Here is a 25,411-nt window from a genome sequence, read left to right on the forward strand (position 1 = left end):
TTCCATCTGAACATGAGGAAAAACTTCTTCACTGTGARGGTGACAGAGCACTGGAACAGGTTGCCCCGAGAGGTTGTGGAGTCTCCTTCTCTGGAGATGCTCAAAACCCGCCTGGACGCGATCCTGTGCAACGTTCTCTAGGTGACCCTGCTTGAGCAGTGGGGTTGGAGTAGATGATCTCCAGAGGTCCCTTCCAACCTCAACCATTCTGTGATTTTATCCTGTGGTTAAATTACTATATAGTCTTCTAAGCTTCTGTTCTGTTTTTTTAAATAACTACAGAAATTAACTTAGTATCCTCATTTAGTCTAGCTTTCAGGCCCATAGTGCCACTTTTAATAATCCAGAGACAGAAGGAGATTTATGGCCCAATATATGCATCCAAAGGGATAGGTTTTAACAATCAGATCTGCTGAAAAACAATCAAAATTTCTTTTCTCATCTCTAACCCTTAGTGATGCAAGAAGCTTGCCTTGTACTTGCAGGCAATAAACTCCTCTATAAGCCTTAGGAAGCAGCAACAAGAACAGCTTGTCAAGGTACCCACATACTTCTTGCATCACTCATGACTGCCTGCGTTATAGAAAAAACTTTTACGCCTACCTATTCTTGCTCAATTGTCAAAGATTGTCCTGTGAATATTTTATTTAAAATATTAGACTAGAAATGTGTCACTTGACAAAGTTAAATTTCATGCTCAGGGCCAGGTAGAAAAATGTTCTTTTACATCCTCACTGTAGAGACCAGCAGTTAATGCCATAGGATATAATTCAAATGCATATTCACACTTTCTCCCTGTTGGAAGGAATTAAGGACAATTCCTTAATAGCATGGGTCAACCTGTGTTCTCCTGATACACTGCCTGTGTTGTAGCAATTACCAGCTACTAATCTGATGCATTCATACACATGCCTGACAGAATCCAGTCCCTGTACAACCACCGTCAGAAACAGAGGTTTGATTTAGCAAAGTCCTTAACTCGTAGCTCTGCTGATGACAAGGATTGAAAGCATTCCTTCACGGTTGCTTCCAGCACAGAAGAACTTCAGAATGCAGATTTTATTGGAAAACTACATATTCAAAATTATGAGCAGTGAGAAAAGTTTTAGATTTTACTATGATTGCAATGTATTACACCCGATTCTTCCATCTGTTCTCCAGCTAAACCTCAACTGAACATGAGCTATATTCCAACAACTGAAAAGTAACAACTGAGACTTGCAGTATATTCCAGAACACGACCAGTCCATACAAACATGTCTAAGGCAAAAGGTAACCAATAGTTGTAATGTGAGTTTAACTGTTAACTACAGTTCAGATGCTCATTAACTTGTTGAAGTGCTTTAGCAAATTAAAGCTGAACAATTGTAGTGGTGAGGCTAGACTGCTCAAACACAGCAGAAAGAACACTTTCTGACTCTTCTCCATCTCTAAGAAATAACTGCGTGAGGGGATGCTCCCAGCTCCCCCCCACCCAATCTAGTGCTAGTTACAAGCAGTCTGCATTCCTGTACCTCACCCTCCAAAAGGGAGGATGTCAAGACCTCGGGATAAAGACTTGCTTCAGCRCCAGGACCTTAAGAATCAAAAGCCTCCTCTCACTGCTGGGGCAGTGTTAATTATTGTGGCCTGTAATTACCTCCTTGGACCTTGAAAGATAACACCTGCTTTCACAGCTGGGGCAGTGTTAATCATTGTGGACTGGAATTAACCCCTTCTTACCCCAGCTATGAGATCTCTCCTTGGGACCACCACCGCAAGAGTAAAGCAGTCATTTGCAGTCACTCAAACTCCTTTCTTCAGTGTTGAAGAGTGCTTGAAGCAGCTAGCCTGCTGTTGGGGGTGTTTGGCCACCCCCCTCACCCCATGACTGTGGGTGTGATGGTCATAACGATGGGGGAGAGTTGAACCCTGCAGCAGCCAAGAGCTAGGGACTGCCACTGCGCGAAGAGAACTGCAACTGGCCTAACAACTCCAGCTCTGCCTTCCCCTGAAGGGTATAAATAGGTTCACCCCGCAGGCCATATGGGGTTCTTTGTGGGTGACAGTGGATCTGCCAGCTTGGGGAACCCCTTGGGATGGGGATGTCCTCCCACAGTCACTTCCTGGGATTGAGTGTATGTTGGCTGCTGAGGCAACATGTGGGTAAGAGCAATCGGAATTGGTTTGTCTAGTTCATTCGTTTGGGTAGTTACAATTAGTATAAATTAGCTAGCTTTGTCTGTTTACTGAGTAGTTACTGTTAGCATAACTTTTAGTGTAATTGGAAAGTAAGTATTCTAGTTGAGCTGAGTTTCTGTTAATAAGAATTGTTTGTACCGTCGTAACTTGTGCAGTAAACTTTGGTCTTTGAAACAAGTTGTGGAGTCATGCAGTAAATCTCCTTCTCCCCCTCCTCCCTTCCCTCACGTCACACAAAATCCACACAGTCTGAGACTGTAAGGTAGTTGGGTCATGCCATGACAACTGTTTTAAATCTGTAGGGCTCATTTAGCAAACATCTCTTCCTCCCTTCTTTTGTCTCATCTCCCCCTACCATAACACTTACTGATGCTTCYCTTCAGAATTGTTTTACTTCTCTCAGTGTTTTGTGCTGAGAAGAGCTTGAATTTTTTTTTTTTTTTGAGCAATCAAGCTGAAATAGGACTCTGAAACAAGTTATGGAGGCTGTATATCACTAATACATAGAGCTGTATAGTCYCTTTATACCTGTACAGAGATGACCTAAATCAATTAATAAAAATCCCATTTAGTCTTGCCTAAAAAGGGATTTTTGCTTGTTAATTTTTAAGCTATGTATATTTGTTACTTAAAATATATGTTAGTTTAACTATAAATTGTGATAAGCTGTAATGAGAAAGATGAAATATCTATACCTTTAAATAGCTGGTGAACCTTCTAAAGGTATCATACTCTTACCTAAGTAACAGAAAGCAGTCAGTGGAGCTCTACACACACACCTAAGTCCAATCTGTTTGTATGAACACAATAACCTAACTAGCACAGAACCACATGGGCCTGTTTCTTAAATTATAGACATGTAAAAAATACAGCAAAGGTGACGAAAGACACAAAGGAAATAAGGAAAAGCAAAGGAAATGAGACAGAATCTGAAGGTAGTTTTCAGTCTGGATCCAAGTGCAAAGACATTAACACTAAAATACCTTCTGCAAGAATATACCCCAATACCTATAAAATGAGAATAACAGCATACCTGTATTTTGTGTCTCCTGTTTACACAGACCATAAACTCCTCAGGACATGGGCTGTGTGTTTGAACAGATCCCAGCACAACCAGGCTGTCAACAATAGTAATGGACAACAATAGAAATAATAGGTAGTTGGAAAAGTTAAAAAGTATGATGAGACTATAGTGGAAACTTAGATAATATAGTAATGCATTATATTTTTTATTTAAAAAAACAGAAAATTGGGCAATAAAATACAATGCATGATTACATGACATGAGGCACAATTTTCTAACTGGTTAACAAAATCAGATGGAAGGCTAATTAGTAACATATAATACTTTTCAAGCCCTAAATTAACTCTGCTATCACAAAACATTTCTTTTTATTTTATACCTACATATACATACATACACACACACACAACCTATATTAGTTGATTTCCAGAGGAAGTAAGTACAATGTGATTGTGTGTCTTACATCTGTCTGCTTCATTAATAATTTATTTCACAATTGTCCAATTTCAGTCAATTTTGACAGAGGCAGTGCTCTCCTCAAGGATATTAAATTCCACAAGTCTCAAGAAAACAAGGGCCAGGAGAAAAGGCAGACCCTGGCTGTCCCCCCAGTTAGGAAGAATCTCAGTTCTTATTATCCACAGAGAATCCAGAGAGACAGAGAATTTAGAATGCCCCAAGAACAGGGAAAATTAAATCAAAACCAAGCGTCCCAAAGAATACTACCAAAGGGTGGGGGCGTGGAGTTCCTTCATGGTTTCTGGAACCACTTGCATATTTGGAATAATTTGTTACCTTGCAGAAAAATGAGGCTTGTTCTCAAAGTCAGAATCTGCTTGCCCCTCATTACAATCCTGGTAGATCAGCCAGGCGAGTTCTGCAGTACTTGAACTGTTGCACCTACCCTGGCTTTAGGAACAGATTTTGTTTTCCTTAGATAGCTGAGCTGGTCTTTGAGTTCACGCACAAAGTTGCCTAGCTGTTTTGCATTTCAACTGATGTAACCTTGAAATTGGTTCAAATGAGTTGCTTGGGTATTGCAGACTTTTTTCCATTATTAACTTATCCAGAAGAGCATCATATGCAAACTGTGTTTTGTTGAGATTTTTCCAGCACTCCCAAAATTGTTACAAAGCATTCGAAATTCAGAGTCTAGTATTTTTTTTAGGAGTGAGATTGTAACTGAAGTAATCTATAGAAATGATCTCAAAAGAATTTGTTCCTGCCTTGTAACAAGGAAGCATATGAGATTTTTAATGATTTTGCAGTGTTTTTTCTTTTGTTTTTTAAGAGTTCTTTACTGACATTTGAATGTATTGCTAATATAATGAACTAGTCTAATACAGTTTATTTCTTCATTTGCACACTGCTAGAATACACAAGATCCTCATTTTCTAATTTGGAAAAACAGCAGCTAGAGTTTCTTGTCATCTCATAAAAACACTGACCTTTGTAATAACTGAAACTTATGGTGGACCCAGTAGAGTAACAGGGGTTTATATGCCCCAAAATAGACTATTGTGGCTTTGTTTCATGGAACAACATTTGGTAGTTTAACTATAAATTGTGATAAGCTGTAATGACAAAGATGCCTGCCTATTCAGCACATGAGACCATGTCTGCAGTATTGTGTCCAGTTTTGAGATCCCCAGAACAAGACAGACACTGACAAACTGGAGTGAGTCCAGCACAGGGCCACCAAGCTGGTCAGCAGACCAGAGGCTGAGTGTGCTAGGTTTGCCAGTGTTCAGAAAAGAATTATTAAGGAGCAAATCTTACTGCTGTTTTCAGCTACCTAAAGGAAGGTTATAGAGCAAATGGATACTCTTCTCAGAGGTGCAAAGTGAAAGGACAAGAGTCAACAGACAAGTTAAAACCATAGATATTCTGATTAGATATAGGAAAAAATTTGAACAGTGAAAGAGGTCTCCTGGAGAGGTTACACAATATCTATCCCTAGAGATATTCAAAATTCAGCTCTATACAACCCTAAACAACCTAATCTAAATTTGAAGTTGGCTCTGCTTTAAACAAGGGGTAAGAGCGAAAACCTCCCAAGGGTCCTTTCAGCCCCAATTATTCTATAATTCTGTTCTGCCTGAACACTTTCATTTGTTACAATCAAATGTTACTGTCACTTAGAGGATTAAATTTTATACACTCATATATCTTATATTTATTTGTGGAGATTTCTACATATATGTGGTTTCGCACAACATAATCTCAAAAATATTTCTCCCAGCTTGCTTCATAGAAAATTCATAGGAGATCTGGTTCTGACTTCTATCATTATGCCTTGTATTGTATTTTGTTGGTTGTTTTCTTTTGTTTTCAACTGTCAAAGCTGTATTTCAGACATTTCTGAAGGGAAGCCCAGCAGTTAACTATTGATTCTTCTAAGACTGTTTCATGTGAGGCTGAAAGAATTTCTGTTCCTATCATGGCTTCTTTCAAAAGAGTAGTGAACAGTATCACACTAACCACAAACTATGCTTTTTCTCAAACTTTCCCAAAGTTGCAGAAAGCAATAATTGGTAAAATGTGCACAGTGCCAGAGATGTGGGGTATTTGTAACACTGACATATAGTGCATTTTTCCAAAAGGTTTTACTTTAACTGACAAGGAGAATCTCAGACTCAAAGAACACATGAATTTATGGTGCTTCTGCAACTAAAGATTGCTCTTTCATGATATTGATAGTCAGTATGATTTCCAATGTACAGTTAGTCAGACAAACTTTTCTTCAACTTTGGTTTTCTGCCCTTGCTGTCCTATCCTTGACTTATGTAGGGCAAGATTTTCCTTTATATCAGTCTAAATGCAAAACACATCTAATATAACAAGTCAAGTTATTACATTAGCATTACAGTGATGTAAACATACCTTGTGGACTTCTGTTCTCTTGCAGCACTGAAAATATYGCAGCACTTTTCCCCTACTAGCAATTCTCCTACTACTAACAGGTTACAAATGCCTCCTCCACTTCCCACCCTCTATCCTTTGTTGCTGCTTTTACCTTAATGACAAGAAGACCTAATATTACCTACACTTTATTTTAACACCAGGTGAAATTATGCCTGTGGTATCTTTTTCTATCATAAAAATATGTTACAGAAAATAGCCCAGCTTTGTTTCTTAATCAAATGGTGAATTAGTAATATCATCAGTAAGTACATCATCTTGCTGTACGTTTGTGGTCAGCTTCCAATTACAAAGGAGGACCATGTGAAAAGGAACTGTAGCGAGGATTCAGGTAACCTCTTCCATGCACAGTGTTGTGACAGGGCCCGAGATGCTTCAGAGAAATCGCAAGCCTGATGTCATCCCTCCAGACTATAGATGGTTTTTACCTGCAGTCCTTTTATGCTCTTTCAAATCTCGTCTGATCCCACTTCCACTGAAACTCTCTACCCTCCAGATTTTCTTCCACTGCACTGTATGATAAATTATCCAAGACTGAGACTAGCACTGAGAAACAGGTATCGTTTTATCCAAACCAAAGACGTCTAAACTGAGATACCAAGTCTGCACCTGTACAGCTACATAAAACAGAGTTAGAGAGCAAGCTCAAACAACTGGTCTTCTGGCTGCCCCAAGCGCTCAACTGTCAGCACACTTGCTGGCACAGCTTTGCTGCCATTTGCCCCCCTTCAGGGGCCTAGGTGGTTTGCGTAGATATACATATACTATACCTAGTCAGAAGGCTATTAAAAGAAGGGGGCGGGGGGACGACAGGAAAACTTTATAGTTTCTCCTGCTACCATAAGACTCCATTCCTTTACACATCCTACATATCCCTACCAAGAATTGCATGCATACTATTTTCTGTATCAGATGTAGGCTGGTGATGCTCTGTCTGTTCTTCAAAGAAAGAGTCTTGTAAGCTTCACAGCTGGAAACCAGCAATTTCCAGCAGAGGTGACAGGTAAGTAATATGTAGTTCCTCTGCAGATTACATATTCCAGGCTGTAAAATTACAGTGGTAAGTGCCAAGAAAGCCACACAGCAAATACTGGGTGGAGGACAGCCAGTCAGTGGGGCAGTGAGGCATGACGTGAGAAGATGCTACTATTAGGAAAGCAGCAGATTAGTACACTCTTTGGATAAGACAGTAAAATAAACTCTCCCTCTGATTATTCATTCAGACAGATTATTGTACAGTTTTATTGTGTTTGTGCTGATTGACATAACCAAGATGGTCTATAACAGCAAAGGACCCATAGGCCTAATGCAATTAACTGATCAGTTTGTTTTCTGATAAACTTGCTTATTTCACAATGTTAATATTATTTCAAATGCCTCATGTTTGCATATTCCCTCTCTCTGGATTATGGATCCCTTTCCTATTGTAATTTCAAAGTACCTTTCACAATTTTTCAAGATCCAGGATACAAAATAGAAATCATTTTAGTCAAAGTATACACCTTTGTGGAATATCAAAACACTGAAACAGCAATAACTGTTTATGAATGAGATGCTTATTTTCATTAAAAGCAAACATTAAAAATATTCAACTTCCACTGAAACACATCTACAATTTCCACTGAATTACACAGAAAATATTCTGATCTAATTAAAATCGTGAAGAATACGGAAAGCTTCCACTTTCTTATTCATCCGAATTTTAAAGGTGTCTTTGCGCTCCTCTTCTTCCATCAGTCTCCCCCAAATTTTCCATTTCATCAAGGAAATCCCTTTGTTGTGCGGGGTAAAAAGAAACAGAGTTTGAAAAACAAGATTAACGTACATCTCCTGCCTTGCAAGCACCTTTCGCACAGGATCACCCACTTACACACACAGTTACGCTGTTTGGCTTGGCCAAGGATCCTGCCCTGCCTGCAAGAAACTCTCCTCATCAGAAGCGCTATGGACTTCCTGTCTCAGTGAGCTGACATTTCTCACATCTAGCAAAAAAACAATTTTCTCTACAAATTCCGCTCCTGATCCCAGGAAAGGTCATTTATGGATAGACAAGTTAATGTATACAGCACCTTTCATCCTAGAGTGCTGGCTAGAATGCGGACCAAAGTTTTCTTCAACCTGCAACCACTGCTCCCCTCTGACTTCAAAGACGTAAGAGAAGTCAGATGGTGGTTTGTATTTCTTACAGACAAGCTTGAGGAATGTCCCACCTTCTAGGCACAACACGGTTTCTCATTAACAGCACAGAGTCTCTGTGAACTGCAAAATTTATCTTTAACTTAAAGACAGCAAAGAAATAGCAGTAAGGCAGTAGCCAGAATTTCCAGTGCTTTCTCCTGCAACCAAAGAGCGCCGCAAGAGCCTCCAGAGCTGTGAGCATGCTCAGCAAACACTACAGACACGGAACTGGCTGTCTARAAAAGTCAGAGTCAGCAACAGAAGCTATTTGGAATAAAAAAGAAGAAGAAAGCACTCTGATTAGAAGCTATATGCAAACAAAATGATCAAAAGGGGGAGGAGTTATACAAAAAAGGATTCGAATGGTATAATCAAAGACAGAAAATAGATATTTCAGTCAAATGAAAGTGAAATCAAGGGAGATTTTTATACACTACAAAGAAATAGAGGCCACGCAGCTCCACCTGATCCTGAAGGTCCTGCTTCAGCATTTAAAACACTTGGAAGGAAAAAATGGTATTTCTCTTTGCAAGTAATTCTGACATTGAAAGTACTGTTTTTATTTAAAATCAGAATTGATATGAACTAGAAACGTCAAAATTCTGAACTTCAAACTCAAAATCTCTCATCACATGCATGTCATGCTATCTAGAAAACAAATTCATAAGATTTTTGTTTTGGTGATGTAAAAACACTGTAACTGAATATAATATTCTAAGATTTCATATTTCAATAGCATTTATAAAATATGAGGTAATAAATCAGTATTTTATTAGAAGATAAAAGTCTAAAAGTCAAATATCCCTTTAATTTATCCAAAATGAAACATTTCAGCATATTGAAACAAACCAAAAAATCCAAACCAATTGTTTCAGTCATTTTTTCTGCAACTTTTGATGAAGCCATTTGTCACCTCACTACAAAAGTTTTCTCAGAATACTGTGAGCAGCTTCACTGTATGCCTGACTCTTAACAAAAACAAAACATTAACCTGGCACTAATTTTGTTAGGCCCAAATCAATTTCTAGCCCAGTTTCCCATGAAAATGAGGCTACTGCAATCACACATGCATCTGTCTTTTTTGCACTCGGTAACTTTCGAATAGCTGAGCCACCACCGACCAAGGCTAATAGATAGAAGCGGAAAGTTCTCACAGATACAAAGTTCCTGTAGCGTCGATGGGAACAGGGAGCCAGGGGGCAGTGAGGCCTGCTGGTGTGCACTTACCCTATCACTAGGAGGAATCCACATGGGCAAGAACAGCTCAATTCCAGGAGAAACAACAGCTGAAGTTCATGAAATTGGAGGCCATGAAGATGGTACCATACGATACAAACAGACAGGAAATCTGGTCTCCTCAGTTCTGTTGCTCAGGGAAGTTCTCGACTTTTTCTAGTTTTGCACTTTAATCACTAAGCCAAATAAAGATTTCTCCAACTCTAGTACTTAAGCTAACAATTACGGTCTCTGCCTCATTTGAATGTCTAGTCAAAAGCAAATTTTATTTTCCACGTGTGCTGCAATTGTTTTGCCTGTTAAAGATCTATGGTTAAGTGCACCATTTTCTGAACATTTGCAAGAGCTGCAAACAATCTGTGCAAGCTATACCACTGCAAGGTAATCTCAGAGAAAAATATATTTAACATGAAAGCACTGCGATAAAAAAGGCTTTAAAACATTGTGATGCTATGACAATACACACRACATGCCTTTAACAATTCTACCATTAGTATCCTAGGAACATCTGAACATTGTCTCTAAAACAAACAAACAAAAAAAAGGAATGTGATACAACAAGATAGGGAAAAACTGATGCCATTTTCAGGAAATCACCTCTATTTATGAGTACATTTTTGATTCTCAGATTTAACTTAGATTAAGATGCCTACCCCAAAATAGCTCTCCACTAAATGAAACTGTGCAGCATTCTTTCATCCAGTGACTTCAAATGAACACGTTAGTCAGGGCTACAGATCTCATTGTTACTRTGAATTTTCTAACTTTTCTGGAGCATTAAAAAGCATGAAATGGCTTAGAAAATGTCCAAAGGTACAAAAACAAGGAGTAAAACTGAAGTTTCCCAAACTTTGAAACTCCAGTCTAACCACCCCTGAGCACCAGCTCCCCCAAACATTCACTCACAAAACAAAACAAAACAAACCACCCTTCACCATCTGCCTGGTGACTATGAAACATCCTGCTGAACGAGCGGAAGAGGGGCGACAGGTCAGTGGACACTCCTGAAGGCCTGGCTCAGGGCATGAGTTAGGCCAGCCTGCCGCAAGCGATCACAGGGGTGCCAAGAGGCTGCAAGGGCAGCAATCCCCTATTGCCCTGCAGGGGCAGACCTAAACCAACAACAGGGCGGATGCTCTGCACCAAGGTACAGAGCTAGACATGTCACTGTAAGAGATGTGTAACAGAAGTATTAAGATCAGTATTGATGAAGTATAAACGAAAATTTCTCTGTGTGAAAGCATCAAGAGAAACAACGGGGCAAGGGTGAAGGGAATAGCCTGTGCTGACCATCACATTTGCTGCCGTCAGCCACGTCCTTGGGTAACACTAAGGAGCGTGTGACCAGGTAAGGCCACGGCGCAGATGTCGCATCAGCACAAGCCCTGCACTTTGACAGCAGGCGGACGGCAACAAGGCTATACCAAATGCTACGTGCGATTTCCCTGTTAACCCAAGAGACAGGCTGTAGCCCTACAGATAGCCTCAATAAGTAAACAAAGACTAAGGTAGCCTTTTGTCGGTATGCACGATCCTCACAGTAAGGACCGGTCCTTGCTACAAATTTCTACAGTGCACAAGAGCAGCATCCGCTATTCGCTTAGGGCATTTCTGCGGGGAGAAGGCTATAAAGCAGTCCGTGCTCACCTGCACACAAACAAGCACTCCTGACTAACACACAGACGTATCCGTCCCTTCAGAAAAAATATTTCACACAATTTGTACCCAGAATTTGAACAATTCTGACATTTAATATTAAAAGATCTCTGTACGGTCCTCATAACTGTATTCCCATTTCCAAAAATTCTCTCTTGATAATAACGTAGTGCAGCAATTACAGAAAATCATTAACACTGAAGTGCCTTGGATAGAACTCTGTAATGATTTGCAAGCTGACAATAGCCTGATTCTAAGAGGCAAAAAATGTTTAGTAAAGAGAAATATTTTCATATGAATGAAAGCTAGTAACAGCTTTTCTTTTTCTTTTTCTATTTTTTTTCTTTTCCCACATGAAGAACTCACTCCATTGGACTACAGTCAGGCAAAAGAGGTAACTAAAACCATTCAGATGGTGATTCAGACATACAATCTGAATTTTCAGCTCTTGTAATTCATCACGTACCTATTTATGGTACAAGTTTCTATCATGCACAGGTCAAACCTTATATGCAAATAGAAGCTATAATGAAGGTTTTATATAGACATATAAAAATGAACTTAATTGGTGAGCAAATGCAAGCAGATAACCTCTTACTGAAGGTAGAAATAAAGCATTCCTCAAATTATAGGTAAGTTTGGAAAAATATATTCTCGTGTCATGTCTAAATAACCTCATTTATAACCTGTCTCATTAAGATTAATACAAGAGCCAAAGGACTAACTTGCTTCTGTTTGCAAGTTCCCAACCCATCCATCCTTGGGTGGGTTGGGTTTCTTTTCCCCCTTCTGGGGAAAGTTTCTGGGCTATAGGCTTACAGGCAAGTAAGGGTAGCATTCAGGTGATTCTAACTGAGTCACATCATGAGCATTTAACAGTGTGAATGCTCATCAGGAACACTCCTTCTGATACGCCAGCTACCAGCAAATTATGAGTTGCCAAACATAATCAGGAGAGTCAATTACAAGAGCTATCAACAGCATCAAGCTGGATACAGAAACGCATGCTTAATACACAGCCATGGCTGACGGATTCACAGCACGGCAAACTGCAGAAGGCTCTAAGTAGTAAAGCCAGTGGAAATATCAAACAAATTTTCTCCCTGAAGTGTTTGAAATAAAAACAAATATTCAAAGTATTCACTCTGACTGCATTTCCAGTTTTAAAATAAACAACAAATACTTGAGTGCTGAACACAAATTCAAGCAGCCTAACATCTCTAATACTAATACCTTTCTATCAGAAAACAACTGAAAATATCCCTAGTGTTTGCTAAGCACTCTTTTTGAACACATTGAAAAATACTTCAAGAAAGGGCTCCATGGGAGAACTGGGGACAAAGCTCCGGGAATGTTTCCTTTCAGAATTTTCCTGAAATATCTCCAAAATATCTCATGTAAAGGTAAGGTATGGTAATGTTAAGGTATCTGTAAGAACTTACGGCTAATACAGACCCCTTCTGCACCCTGGTCAGAAAGTATCCGTCCAAAGCATATTCACTTCTGACATGTCTCATGGGAACAGCATCAGCAAGGTAAGAAGCTGTATGTTCAATTATTAACTGTTCAGTGTGCCTCATAGAATCAGAACAACCAAAAGAAAATGAAATTCAAGTCTATGGAATTAATTTTCTTTACTCAGCACATAAATTTTAGACACCCTGCCACTACAGCATTATGTCAAGGTGCAGAGGTCCTTATTCAATTGATACAAGAGCTATGAGATTTGCAAAAGTCAACTTACTGATCAAAGAGTCATCTATATCAGCTAGCTAGGAATACTCAGGGTGGGAATCTGCCAATCTCTCTTCCTGAAACCAATTCTCCATGGGATGCATACTGTACCAATGAGAATTACTGAATACCTATTGGTTAGAGACATCCGTTCCAGGCTCTAGTCACATTTATAAAAAAGCTTAAATACCTTGAAAGAAACTGAAGGATTTCCTCCCTCAGGAAAAAGTCTCTAATTAACAGGCACCCTCTCTCACTCTCTGCCAACAATGATTTAATTATTGCAAGAAAGGCAAAAGCCTCAAAAAGAGAAATTCAAAGACTCCCAACTGCAGACTCCCTTTCAGCTAGGTGTTTAGGGCATCCTCCTCTAGATTCAGCTCTACTTTTACCCATTTTTCTGTAATCAAGGAATGCCCTAATCTGAATAAAATGGGATGATAAATCTTTCTTCATTCATATTTTGTGGGGTATTGGATGTGTTCTTTGTCTCTGCACCAACAGAGCGATCAGTGAGTTAGCTAAYGCACAGCTTGCACCTATCCTTATGGAAAGGCCACACTTAGCTAGTAAATCCATCCGAAAGTTAGGAAGTGAGCTGAGTATCCAGCTGATGAGTACCATCAACAGAATCACAGTTCCAAGCCCCATTGTGAAGCCTCATTGAATGTGCAAGTAACTAGGGAATTTCACTAATGGAAACCTAAATGGTTAGATTGGGTAGGTGGCAGCAGAGCTTAGATTTCTGGAGGCTTACGTTTGGGATTTSAGAAGTTAAAATAGGAGGTATGGACCTTCTGTTGGTCTACACCTTGCCCTACTTGCCCGCGGTGTAAGACCCCGAGCCAGAAGGGTACCAAAGGCCAGAAGAAGGGAGCACGCAACAAGATACAGGACACAGAATCAGGCAGATGATTGGCAGAAACATGGTTTTACTTGGGAGGCAGGACTCCCAAWTCACCATCTGTCTAAACATTGTCATCTGGCCATGGGACTAAAGCCTACAGCAGGTTAAAGCTCCTGTTTGTCCAAAGGCACCTCAACTGTGCTGAATATAAATTGGGTGTAGCCGATGGCCAGGCTCACCCACTGCACCTGCACTCCACACTTCCTTAATCATGCTGGTATTTACTCATCCCACCTTAATATACTGACTGCACCAACATTCACCACAGCTGGGCTTTTCAAAGGGATGAAGGTTGCTGCAGATTTGATTCTGCAGCTGTCGCTGGGCCCGCTGGTCTCCTCATACTCTTTGTGAGTCTTGCAGGCATGAAATAAGCAGGTTAAGTCCATCAACTGTTGTAAATTCAAAGAGGCACTGAGAAGACAGTCTCTAGTTTGGCTTCATTGATTAGTTGTCTTTGAAAGGGGAAAAAAAATATACTGAACAGCAATACTTTTTGTGGACATTATAAATCTAAAAGGTCCCCTTCCGAATGTGGCCCAACTGTACACACAGGGATAAGATTAACCTATTTCTATCCTTTTCCCCACACTATAACATTCCTTAGTTTTATTTCTGGCCTAATGATTCTTAAGTATTGACTGGCAATTTTTCAGACAAACAGTAAAAATTAAATGCAAAAAAGCTGAAAACTTCTACCAAACCTCCAGTTTTCCAAACAGTTCTCATTTTAATTCATGGTTAATCAATCATTGGCTGTGAAAACACTCCAGTGAGCAAAAAGATTCTTTATAATCTTATACCTTAAACTGATATATGCCACTGAAAATCATCTACCCATGTGTGTGATATGTTTATAGTGTTTCTTAATTCTCATGTTCCCATACAACATTTCTGCATAGAATTTGAATACACAGGCTCTCTCCAACCTACAGTAGAGCCAAAATTGCTGCCAGAAGTGCAAAGTCACTCATGTTCTCCTAGCATTCCTACTTCTCTTAACCAATTCTCAGAAATAAACAGTATGAAAATAAAAGTGGAAGTAGAAGGGGGAAAAAGCCCACCAAACAACTGACACACATATTACCTTAATCTCTGTAAGTACTGCAAAGACAAAGTGAGGAAAGCAGTGCTTTGAATCTATGTAACAGAACAGTATCCAAGGCAGAAGATCTAGGAAATGTGGGCATTCTAAAGAAATTGCTAAGTTCTCTCTTCAGCTTTTTTTCTTTCTACCCCTTCTCTTTTTTTGTCTCCTATTAAATTTCACTCCCCATGAAAAGCTCGAAACAACAACTGCAAACCATTTACCTTGCTCAATGTTAGAACAAAACTTCTGAGTTAGTGGCCTAGATATCCTTCATGGTTAATAAAATGAACAGGAACTTCTAGGTATGATTCAAAGAATGCTAAAATGCTACAGGCCAAATGAATCAAAGTTAAAATGTGCCTCCATTGATAATTAAAGAACTCAAGAGAATTATCTCAGATATAGGTGTCTACAATTAGCTAAATTAACCTGAAATTAGGAAAGATGAATCCCACATCTATTTTACCTCTCATGTACTCAACTGGGTACAAGAATTTGGGCAAAAAACCCTAACACCATTATAAATAAAAGCTCAAAAATATGTGCTTACCTCATTAATTTTGATGCTTTCTTTCACTCCCCAGTCATCATTCTCCATTCTTTAGACAGAAAATCTACTTGCATAAAGTATGCTGAAGAAATGGCAGACTACTTCAAAAGCAGCTGAATCAGGATTTAAGCTAGATTATGCACTAGGTTTTTTAGAACTCCACTGGCATTTTTCCAATTCATTATAACATTCTGTAAACTCAGAATCACACCCTGTACTTTGCAACATGGTATCTTCCCTTCTGTGACATATATCATCAAAGGTATATCAGCACCACAAAATTTGTCATAATAAAAAGTACYATAAAGATTAGTGATTTCTTTCACAGGTTGAAAACTAATTAATATTGTGTAGTTTCTATCCCATTGACATTTGGCATTCAAAAGCTTCTGAAGTTCTAGATGATGACCACATTCATAATCTGAAGTGATAGTACTTAAATACTTTCTCTTATGGGAAAGAAAGTAATAAGTGAAAGGAAAAAAAACCACAGGCTATATCTGATTTTTAAAAACAAACCTTTGTCTATGACATTACATTGTATGATGAATTATCCAATTATCCAATTTGGCATCACAAATCCACATAAACATGGCAACTGAGCCCCATCAGAGCCAGGGAAAAGTTGGTATATTAATAACAACCCATTCACAACAACCTCTGATGGATAGATTGTTAATGGTTGAAAGCACTGAAAACGGAAAATTCTCATCCTCCTATCACAGGAACTTCGGTTTCACTGACAGTGAGCTAAAGATACAGTGCAAAAAAATGTGTGCTTTAAGTAGTGTGGGGCTTATTAACTATTGAATTGCTAGTTATTTGTATTAGAGAMAAATACGTATCAAAACGGGATCAAAATATAAACTCTCCCTGAACAAGAAGATCAAAAATACTGCTTAACAGCCAAGTCTAATACTTGTTATAACATTTGATAGCTGTATTGAAGAAACATGTAAAAATTCTGTATTTTAAAACTATTACACTACTTCACATCCACAACATCTGATGCAAAACCAGCCATATACAAGCAAGGAAATGAAAGTTCAAGCCACGTGACTCTCCATTCTTCCATTCTGATATCCCTTAGCATTATCATAATTAATATCAACCTCAAATCACAACTATAACTTGACAGCTCTCAAGCATGACTGTCTTCCATACACACTCACATTTGCAAATGAATTCAGTTTTATTATTATTTATATCACTTATTCTTTAATCCTTTTTGCTATTCTCTGTAGCAGCCCATTACTGAGCGAGTTCCCGCAAACACAGTGTTCGTTTCTCTTGCAGTGCTGGCTGCAGTGGTTCAGCCGCTTTGCACCGCAGTGAAAGGGAGGACGCACTTCAAGAAGCTGTTTCAAATGAACATTCTCTTAAAATTATCATTCAAAACAGGATCCTGTTTAAAAACTGGATTACTACCTTCCATCTTCAAACCAATAACTAAAAGTCCGACACAATTCCTTCCCTTCCACCCCCCATTCTTTTATTTTTCTAGTGTTAAGATGAAATCTCTTCTTCAGTGAGGATGAGCGAAGCCTGTGAATCTCCTGGGTATAAACTTCATGGTCATAGATTTACCTCTCTAGGGACTGCAAATATCATATTTCTGTGGTCTTTTGAATAGAAAAAGATATTAATTTCAGGAAATCATCTGTTCTCCTATGATAAACCAGATTTTCTCCATGGAGCTGGAATTAGAAATTTACTCTTGTAAATTATTTTATAAATACTAAAATAGTAAATGATACAAGGGTTTTAATTCCTTTACATTTCATTATATATTGTTCCTGATTACAATTATACTTGTTTTGCTGTTAGGTAAAAGGAGGTAGGGAATTAAGTACGTCTCCAAGTGTGAATATCTTCCAGGACTTCTAGAAATAGAGTTAACATATCTGCATAGCACTTTGAGCGCCATACAGAAAATACGAAACCGTCACTTTTCGTCACTTTTCTATAGTTCTGAGTGCAAATTTTTCTACACTTAAAAGCAGCATATTTTAAAAGACAAAGGAARAAAATCACTCAACAAAAGTATCTTTACAAACAAACCCACAACACAGAATTTGTGGCATTCTTCTAAGTCCAGGCAAACTTTTGGCTAGCTATGGAGTTACTATTTTCAAACTGAACCTCCAATTCTGTACATTCATCCATTGCTCTCATTTTCTGTAGATAAACATGAATCATCTCACTCACCAAGAAAATGGAGCCTCTGGACAAGAAAAAGAGGTGAACACGTAAGAATGGTTTACAAGGATAACTGAAAACAGAGGACAACTTAGGTAGAGAAGGCAGAATGAAATTACATCAATTTAAAAATTAGCCTGGGACCGAGATTTTTTTTGCTATAACTGAAGATAAATATATTCAATTCTTTTAGATTTATCGTCTAAATTCCCTTGGGTTTACAGTTCAATCCGAAGTAATCTGAGATTATTCCCAATAACCTTTTTGTTTCTTGTTCTCCCCAGACAGAAGGTGCAAGAAGAAATTTTTGTTTTTATTTATTTAGTCTACAGCCTTTGTCAATGGCACAAACTTTCTTCTATTTTATTACTATTTTCAGAAAATGAATTTTTCCAGTGCAAAACAACATTTTGACAGGAGTGGAATCAATGTAAATAGCGGCTAAAATACACTGTTAATGTACAGTTGCATGACTGTATTTTAAAGAAAATGCTAAGGTTACAAGTAAAATGTACAGAAAGGCCATAAAGACTGGAAAGATCATTATTAAGCATCCTTAAAAAGAAATCCTTGTTTTGCTCTGCAAATGCTGTTTAGACAGATTTGAATGACAGGAGTTGCACTTATTGCAGATGAATCTCAACTCCTGTATGCAACTGCTTTGTGGATGTTTCTAAAAGGTGTCCAACAAAATCTCTCATCCACCGTATCTTTTCCCTTCAGGATTCCATATAATTTCTATAGGTTGATTAAAACGGAAAAGATTTAACAATCTACTGATGCAGAAACTGAGTTTACTTTTCTTCTTTTTAAAAAAAGAAAAAGCATAACATTTCTGGAAGCGGTATTACATGTTTTAGTAGAATTTTGTAAAACATTCCAGAGCACTGCATTCTTAGCAAAAAATATGTTCACAAAAGCAGACAAAAACACAGCAAAAATGACTTGGCAGAAGCCTTTGAACAGTGGGGAACATCAGCAGCAATGTAAGGAGTTGTTTGTAGGCTTCCTTTACTATTAGATGTCAGGTTGAGGAATCCAGCCAGCCCTGCTAAAGCCCAGCTAAAGCTGTCTCGAGAGCTGCAGCTAGATTATTTGCCTAGCACATGGCTGATTCAATACCTACAGAGGCTGTGATGCACATACACTGCATGCTTCTGTAACAGCACCTCAACATATGTTGGATATCTCAAATATTTGAGGATGTTAATTGAACTGACTATGCCCTTGAGAAGCTCTGAGCGCTCCTTCTGCTTGGTACATTTATGTACACAAAGTAACTGCCACATGGTAAACTTTGCTGACAGCAATGACATGTCTCTCCAGTTTTTCTATCATCTTCGAATGTAAGCAGCTGTCTGGATTAGGTGGACTTTTTCGGTAGTTTTGTAGAGATATCCCCTCTGCAGCAGTAAAATGTGTTGCACAGGGCTTCTGTAAACATTGTCTATGTTCCTGCTCCTTCTGTCAGTCATATGATATAAGAACCACCATTTAATTGTAAATGCATATGGTTCAAAAGTTGTTTAAGCTTCTGATGTTTGAGTTTGGAGGGATTAAGAGTCTTAGCAAAAGCAAACAACCTTGTCCAGTTTGTAACCATTTRCATCCATCTTGTTCACGCTGTTTTGCAAGTCTTTCTAAACAGTCATTTTACCAGGYATAATTCAGTAAGACTCTTTCTCGACAGGAAGCCACAGAAATTAGGTGCCCTGGTCAAATTCTAATGGGAAATCATATTCCACTTATCTAAAGCTCCTCCTCTAGTATACACTACCCTGCAGAAACTGCAGTACTATTCCCTCATGATCTGTTGGGCTGCTATTTGGTATTAAACAGCTCTTCTTTTACACCTCAGAAATGCCTAATTTCAACAGAGAATGGACAGTGAAAAAGCACACACTAACCAGTTGCAGGACTGTTTGCATTTAGCATGGCCATGGCCATTGCTTAATATTAATTTCCATCATTTGGAATGTGTAAAGGTCCAGAAGGTGGAATTACCAAATGACATCTCCGGTTTAAAATGTCTTTCATTTATCCAAGGTCACATTTCTTTTCTCATTTTAACAACTCAGTATAGGCACTGCAATAAAGCTAACTTGTTTACTTATTTATAGTCTAGATACRAGTTTAGGTTCATGCTTTCTTTTTTCCTCAAATATATATTGAAAGAACAAAAATACATGGTTGTCTGACAACCCTCATTTCCAAAGGCATTATTTATCAGCATTCACTCCTTGTATATTTATCAAACTACAAAAGATCTAAGTCATTTCTGCATATAAAATTTCATTTATTTTTCTTCATTATTTGTAAGTACTCTTCCTTCTCAGACAATTTAATGTCTGACATTTTCCTTCCTTCACTGCCTCTCAGTTTTGCATTCAGGAGATGTGGTTGGATAATGTACCTTGACATTAACCTCTGATGCGCAATTTATTAAATATGTTCTCTGAACAGGTTTGCCATGAAGGAATAGTTGCAATTGTATGTTACTGTCTTTCTTATTTTCATATTTAGCAAAAGAGATTAGGACGAAGAGCATTAGAATACATTATTTTCCCTGTCCTGGTCAAGAGATCTTTGTCACTCTGGGCTTCTGCAAACTTTCCATCAGTCCAAATTTATTAAAATTCATGCAGGTTCCTTTATGTGTAGCTCCAGTGACTGATAAAGTTCATCAGAAAGTTATTTGAAAGTCTAAATTATTTCAGAGGTTTTTCACTGATAAACAAGGCATTACTGTAGATGTTCTTCAAGCAAGAGAAGGGTCTCAAGTAACTCCTCCCCCCCCCCCCAAAAAAACCAAACACAAACAAAACAGTTGTTTAAAGGGAGTTCTGTGGGCAGAGAGTTGTCTACAACAAGATGGTGCAAATGAGGACTCTGGTTGTACTCTATCACTTGGGGCAGAGAAATGCAATTCTAATTAATGGCCAATGGGAAAATAATTTATGCACATATTCAAATATAGCTCTATGCAAGAAACCACCTAAATTTTCAGTCACAGGGCTCCAGATGCCCTCACCAACTGTGAAAGCTGCGCTCTGCGCCTGTCCATCAGCAGCCCAGCGAGGACTGCAGGACTTCCAGGTCACTGAAAGCAGGGTTCGACAGACCTGCAGGCCACCAAGTACTGTCACACTTTCATTGAATCTTTTGTTGTTTGTTTCCAAATTAGTGTTCTTGCCTGAGTAGTTTCTGGTTTTTTTGCTTAAATCTAAGTTTGGCCAACTATAACTTATCATAACCTAGGCACACATCCCCCTGTAAGCATCAGTATAAAAACAACAGCTCTTGCGAGTAGTCACACGTTAGTTTTAGGTAAAATACCATCCTTTGGTAAATGGGGAAAAAAATCATACAAATTATGCAGCAAACAAAGGACAACATGTTAAACCCTTGGGCCTTTGAATCTGAAAAAATTGACATAATTTGTCAGTTTGACATTCTCGTAGTCAAAACTCTTGAAAGTTACACAGCCTTTTCTACTAGCAGATATGTCTTTGCTGAAAAGAGGTGTAAGTTTGTTATTTCATTTTTTTCTTGTTTGGCTCGAAGATTCAATCCAGCACCTACAAAATTCAGCCTTGCCAAACTCTTGAGGGAATCATTGCTCTTGAATCATTCTCAGTAGCATTCGCATGCTTCAAACATTTTGCAACAAAATTGGTCAATTCTATCAGAATATCTGTGTATGCCCTTCACATTTTAGAGGGCTTTGGAACTTGCATTGTTCATTTATCTTTTCTACCTTCTTACACTGCAATTTCAAATACATTTAATTCCTTTGGCATGCCTTACTATGTCTGAGTGTTGAGGGAAAGAACAAAGTTCCTTAACTGACAGAGATTTATACTGGCATCTGAGTTTGTCATACAGCAGTCATTTACCACTACACTGTTTCTTGCATTTACCATGCTTGTGTATTACTGGATGATTTATTAATATTATTTCTGTAATATAAACAATATAATTCATTTAAAATACAACAGACACCACTAATAGGGAATCAACTCATTGTCAGATTGCAGAAAAATGCATGAAGCTCGTCTTTTGAAAGAAAACATCTCCAAGAGCCAGTCATCATCTAGCCAGACATTTGCAGTCTTTTAGGTTAAAATACCAACTTAGAAAAATTTTAAAAAATAAATATATAGAGGCAAACATCACATATATGCATGTAAATAAAGTAACACAAAGAAACGCACACTCTRTTTTAGGCAATCTGAAGCATTTGAAAAAAATCTGAAATGAAAGATATCTTCATTTAAGTCAATGCACCACCAAATGGATCTTGTAGAGAGCTCTAAAATATGTATAGTTATAAAAGTATCACAGTTTTACTAGCTTTTTTGTCTTTTGTGTATTTGTTTTCACTTTAGGAATACAATTCTACAGAGAGGATACAACAAGAGTAACCCCTCAGTGCAGCTGGTGTTCATGTAACATCTCAACACCTGACTCTTGATTCACAGACCAGTAACAATTCTATCTTTAGAAAACTGATTTACTGATAGTCAGGATATGCTTGGAGATTAGGAGTTCATGATAAACATTTCTTTGCATGGAAGCCACAGGCTAAAAATCTATTTCTGAAGGTAAAAATGCTGGGAGATTTTGTCTCAATCCTGAGAGTTTGGGTTACATAGACTGCCTTAAGAATAGATAAGAAAAGAGAAGAACTGACTTTCCTGATATCATAATTAAATTTGATTTCTCAAAAGATACTCTCCCTTATAAATTTAGCAAAAGAACTGTTTTACATTTTCCAATTTTGATTTAATGATATGAAATGTGAATAAGAAATAGAAATACCATAATACTGAAGCTTAGGCTTACCAGTTTTTCTCTGCGTATACAGGACAGCTGCAACAAGAGGTTTGCTTTCCCATAATTTCATGAATCATTTTAGTGTGGCTGTATAAAACAGATACAATGAAGTAGTATCTGTATTATAAAGCAATTCTGAGACAGGAAACAAACAACTTTATTTATTCTAGTGATCTGTAACAGAACTTAATTCTACCAGCACATCATGTACCAACATAATGAGAAAAAGATAAACACATGCAGAAGTTCTAATCTTGTTGGTTTACTGCTCTGAAGAACTTAAGGAAACTCTTTATTTAAATCTGTCATAAATTAGTCTTCACTAGATTCTCCGTGTGGTTTTATTTTTTAAAGAAATTTCATCTGCAAATGCAAGCAACCGCTCCAGGACCCAATACTGTTAAAACTCATCAAAAGTTCTTGTAAAAAAAACAAACTAAAAGTGAATTTAAACTCAAAACAATTTTTTTTCTTTTTTTTTTCCCCTCCTATTTCAATTGCTTCACTGAAAGTCTGAACATCTTAACCACAAACTTCTTTTTTAGGATATAAAACCTATGAAGTGTTGGTCTCAAACTTCTCGCATTTTTCAGTTTTCCCATTTTTTGGGCGGTGCTTTTTGTTTTTTCAACTTGAACATCTAAATAAATTCAAATACCAAATGTTGTCCTTTTCAGAAAATTTTCTCACTTGGCAAAAAAGCATTCTCCAGCCAACTCCAGATCCAATTCCAAAGTGAACTACAACAGCCATCACATCCCCTCTGAATGGAAAAAAAGTATCTTACTCCCAAAGGCTCTTCTCAAAATCCCAGACAATCTTTAACTTACAATTGCATCCAATTTGTGAAGTTCTGCTCATACACTGGTGACTGATACTTTTACTGTGTTAATGGCGGCTGAAAAATTTAATCAGAGAAAACCAGAGAAGCATGGAAACTATTATATTAACAGGATTGTACAAGCATCACTCAAATCATAGCTAGGATCAGGATGCCATCATAGAAGTCTGAGATGAGATCTCAACAGGATTTCATGAAGTGTGTGCATACAGATAGCTAAAAAACAGATTCAGATTGCAACCCTTGGTTTGTGAAATATGTGGGGGATCCCTCAGAATAACAGGAACTACTTCAGCATCTGATTGTACTGTTTTTCAGCATAAGCAAGAATGTTTTTAACAGTGAATGTTTCTGCATACTGATACTGAAGAATAAATAGTAAACGTGAAGACCTGGTATCCTGAGTTGGTGTAGAAACCAATGCTTATCTGCCATTAAAAAAGGGGTTTGAATCAGCACCTAACAGCCCTGATTTGCCTAACCATCCTGAAAGTGAGTAACATCAGGCTGAGCGCGGTGCCAATTAAATTATTGCCAGTGTAGTAAAGCAAGTCTTGGCAATGTAATCCATCACCTGCAGAAGCATCAAGCAAAAGGCAGCCTAGTCCCTGCTATCTTTTCCTCTCCAAACATTTTCCTAAAACTTCCAAATAAACCACCCCCAGTTTATACCAGGAACAGCAAAATAAATAAGAACATTTAAATAAACCTTGAAGAGTTGTCGCTGGAATTTTTTTTGAATGATACGCAATCTTCCTTTAGAAAAAACTGACTAATTAAGCTCTCCTAAACAAAGAGGTCAGTGATTCACAGCTGTGCCAAAAAAAGAAACCTACATGGGAGAAACTGCCAACAAACAAACAACAAAAAGGCAGTATCCTCTCTTCAATGTTTACTGCAAAGTAAAACAGTTGCAAGTGATAATAAATGTTTTAATTTTAATTACATCCCATTCTACTTATTTGAGAGAAATCTGGGGGACTGGGAATTTTTTTGCTGCTTTATTTTAGTTTAAGTTTTGCAGCAAAGGACCATTGTGGAAACAATACTGAAACTCTGAATCACATGTCTACTAAAGCCCAGAAAACAGAGTCTGGAATCCATCATTAAGAAGAATTTCTAAATGACTCTGCACAATGCAGAGAGTGCAGAAGCTGGACAGGTCTGCTCCTCCATCAGCCCACAGGGTCACTACGCGCGGGCTCCAGGGAGAGCTGGTCAGAGCCGGCGGCCGGCGTAACGTGCCATGGAAGCAGACAAGGGTGGTGGGAGAAAGCACTTGCACTGTGTCGGCTGAGAGACGGTAACAAATTCACTCCAAGTGGAAGCTTGACTCTGAAAATTTCGTTCTAAGATTTTTGTCATTATCTAAAACTTAGAAATGAAATTGCCATTTTTCATAATCTGTAAGGCAGAAAAAATTCCAACAGGCGTGAGCTGGGAGGAGGTAACAGAAGCACAAGCTGGAAGACCTCACGTCAAAAATGGCATTCCAGAGGTGACCGCGGAGCTCGGCTAAGGCATTACACATGCAACGCATAAGTAAAAAAAGCTAGTCAAGACAGATCAAAGAAGAACTGGACAGGTCAAGAACATCACAGGTGTTTACATGCATGAAGTGAGATACGTCATCACTAGGAGATTATTTTCAGGAATATCTAGGAATCACAGGAAATTTCTATGAGGTAAAATATGCAGAGCTCTGACTGAGATAAACCAAAGCAGACTATTTTCTGTCTTATCTTAGTGATCACTTTTTATGAGAAATATGCAATTTAGGGGCCCTGACCTACCTTGCAATCGGAAGACTCTTAACTGTCGCAAAGGGCATTCTGAATTTATTAACTGAATACGTATGTTTGAAAACTTTCTTCTGCCAATAACAACAAGATAAATACTCTGAATAAGAGCGATTACTTTTACAACTTGCCACTCTGCCTTCGGCACATGCATACTAAGAAGTATGAGTTCAAAAGCGCTGTTCCTATTTCCACCACCAGGCATCAGGAAAGGGAGAACTAACACAATCTCAATTTAAATCTTAATAACAACACTTT

This window comes from Apteryx rowi, unplaced genomic scaffold, assembly GCF_003343035.1.
Source record: "Apteryx rowi isolate R43461 unplaced genomic scaffold, aptRow1 scaffold_115, whole genome shotgun sequence".
Classification (NCBI taxonomy): Eukaryota; Metazoa; Chordata; class Aves; order Apterygiformes; family Apterygidae; genus Apteryx; species Apteryx rowi.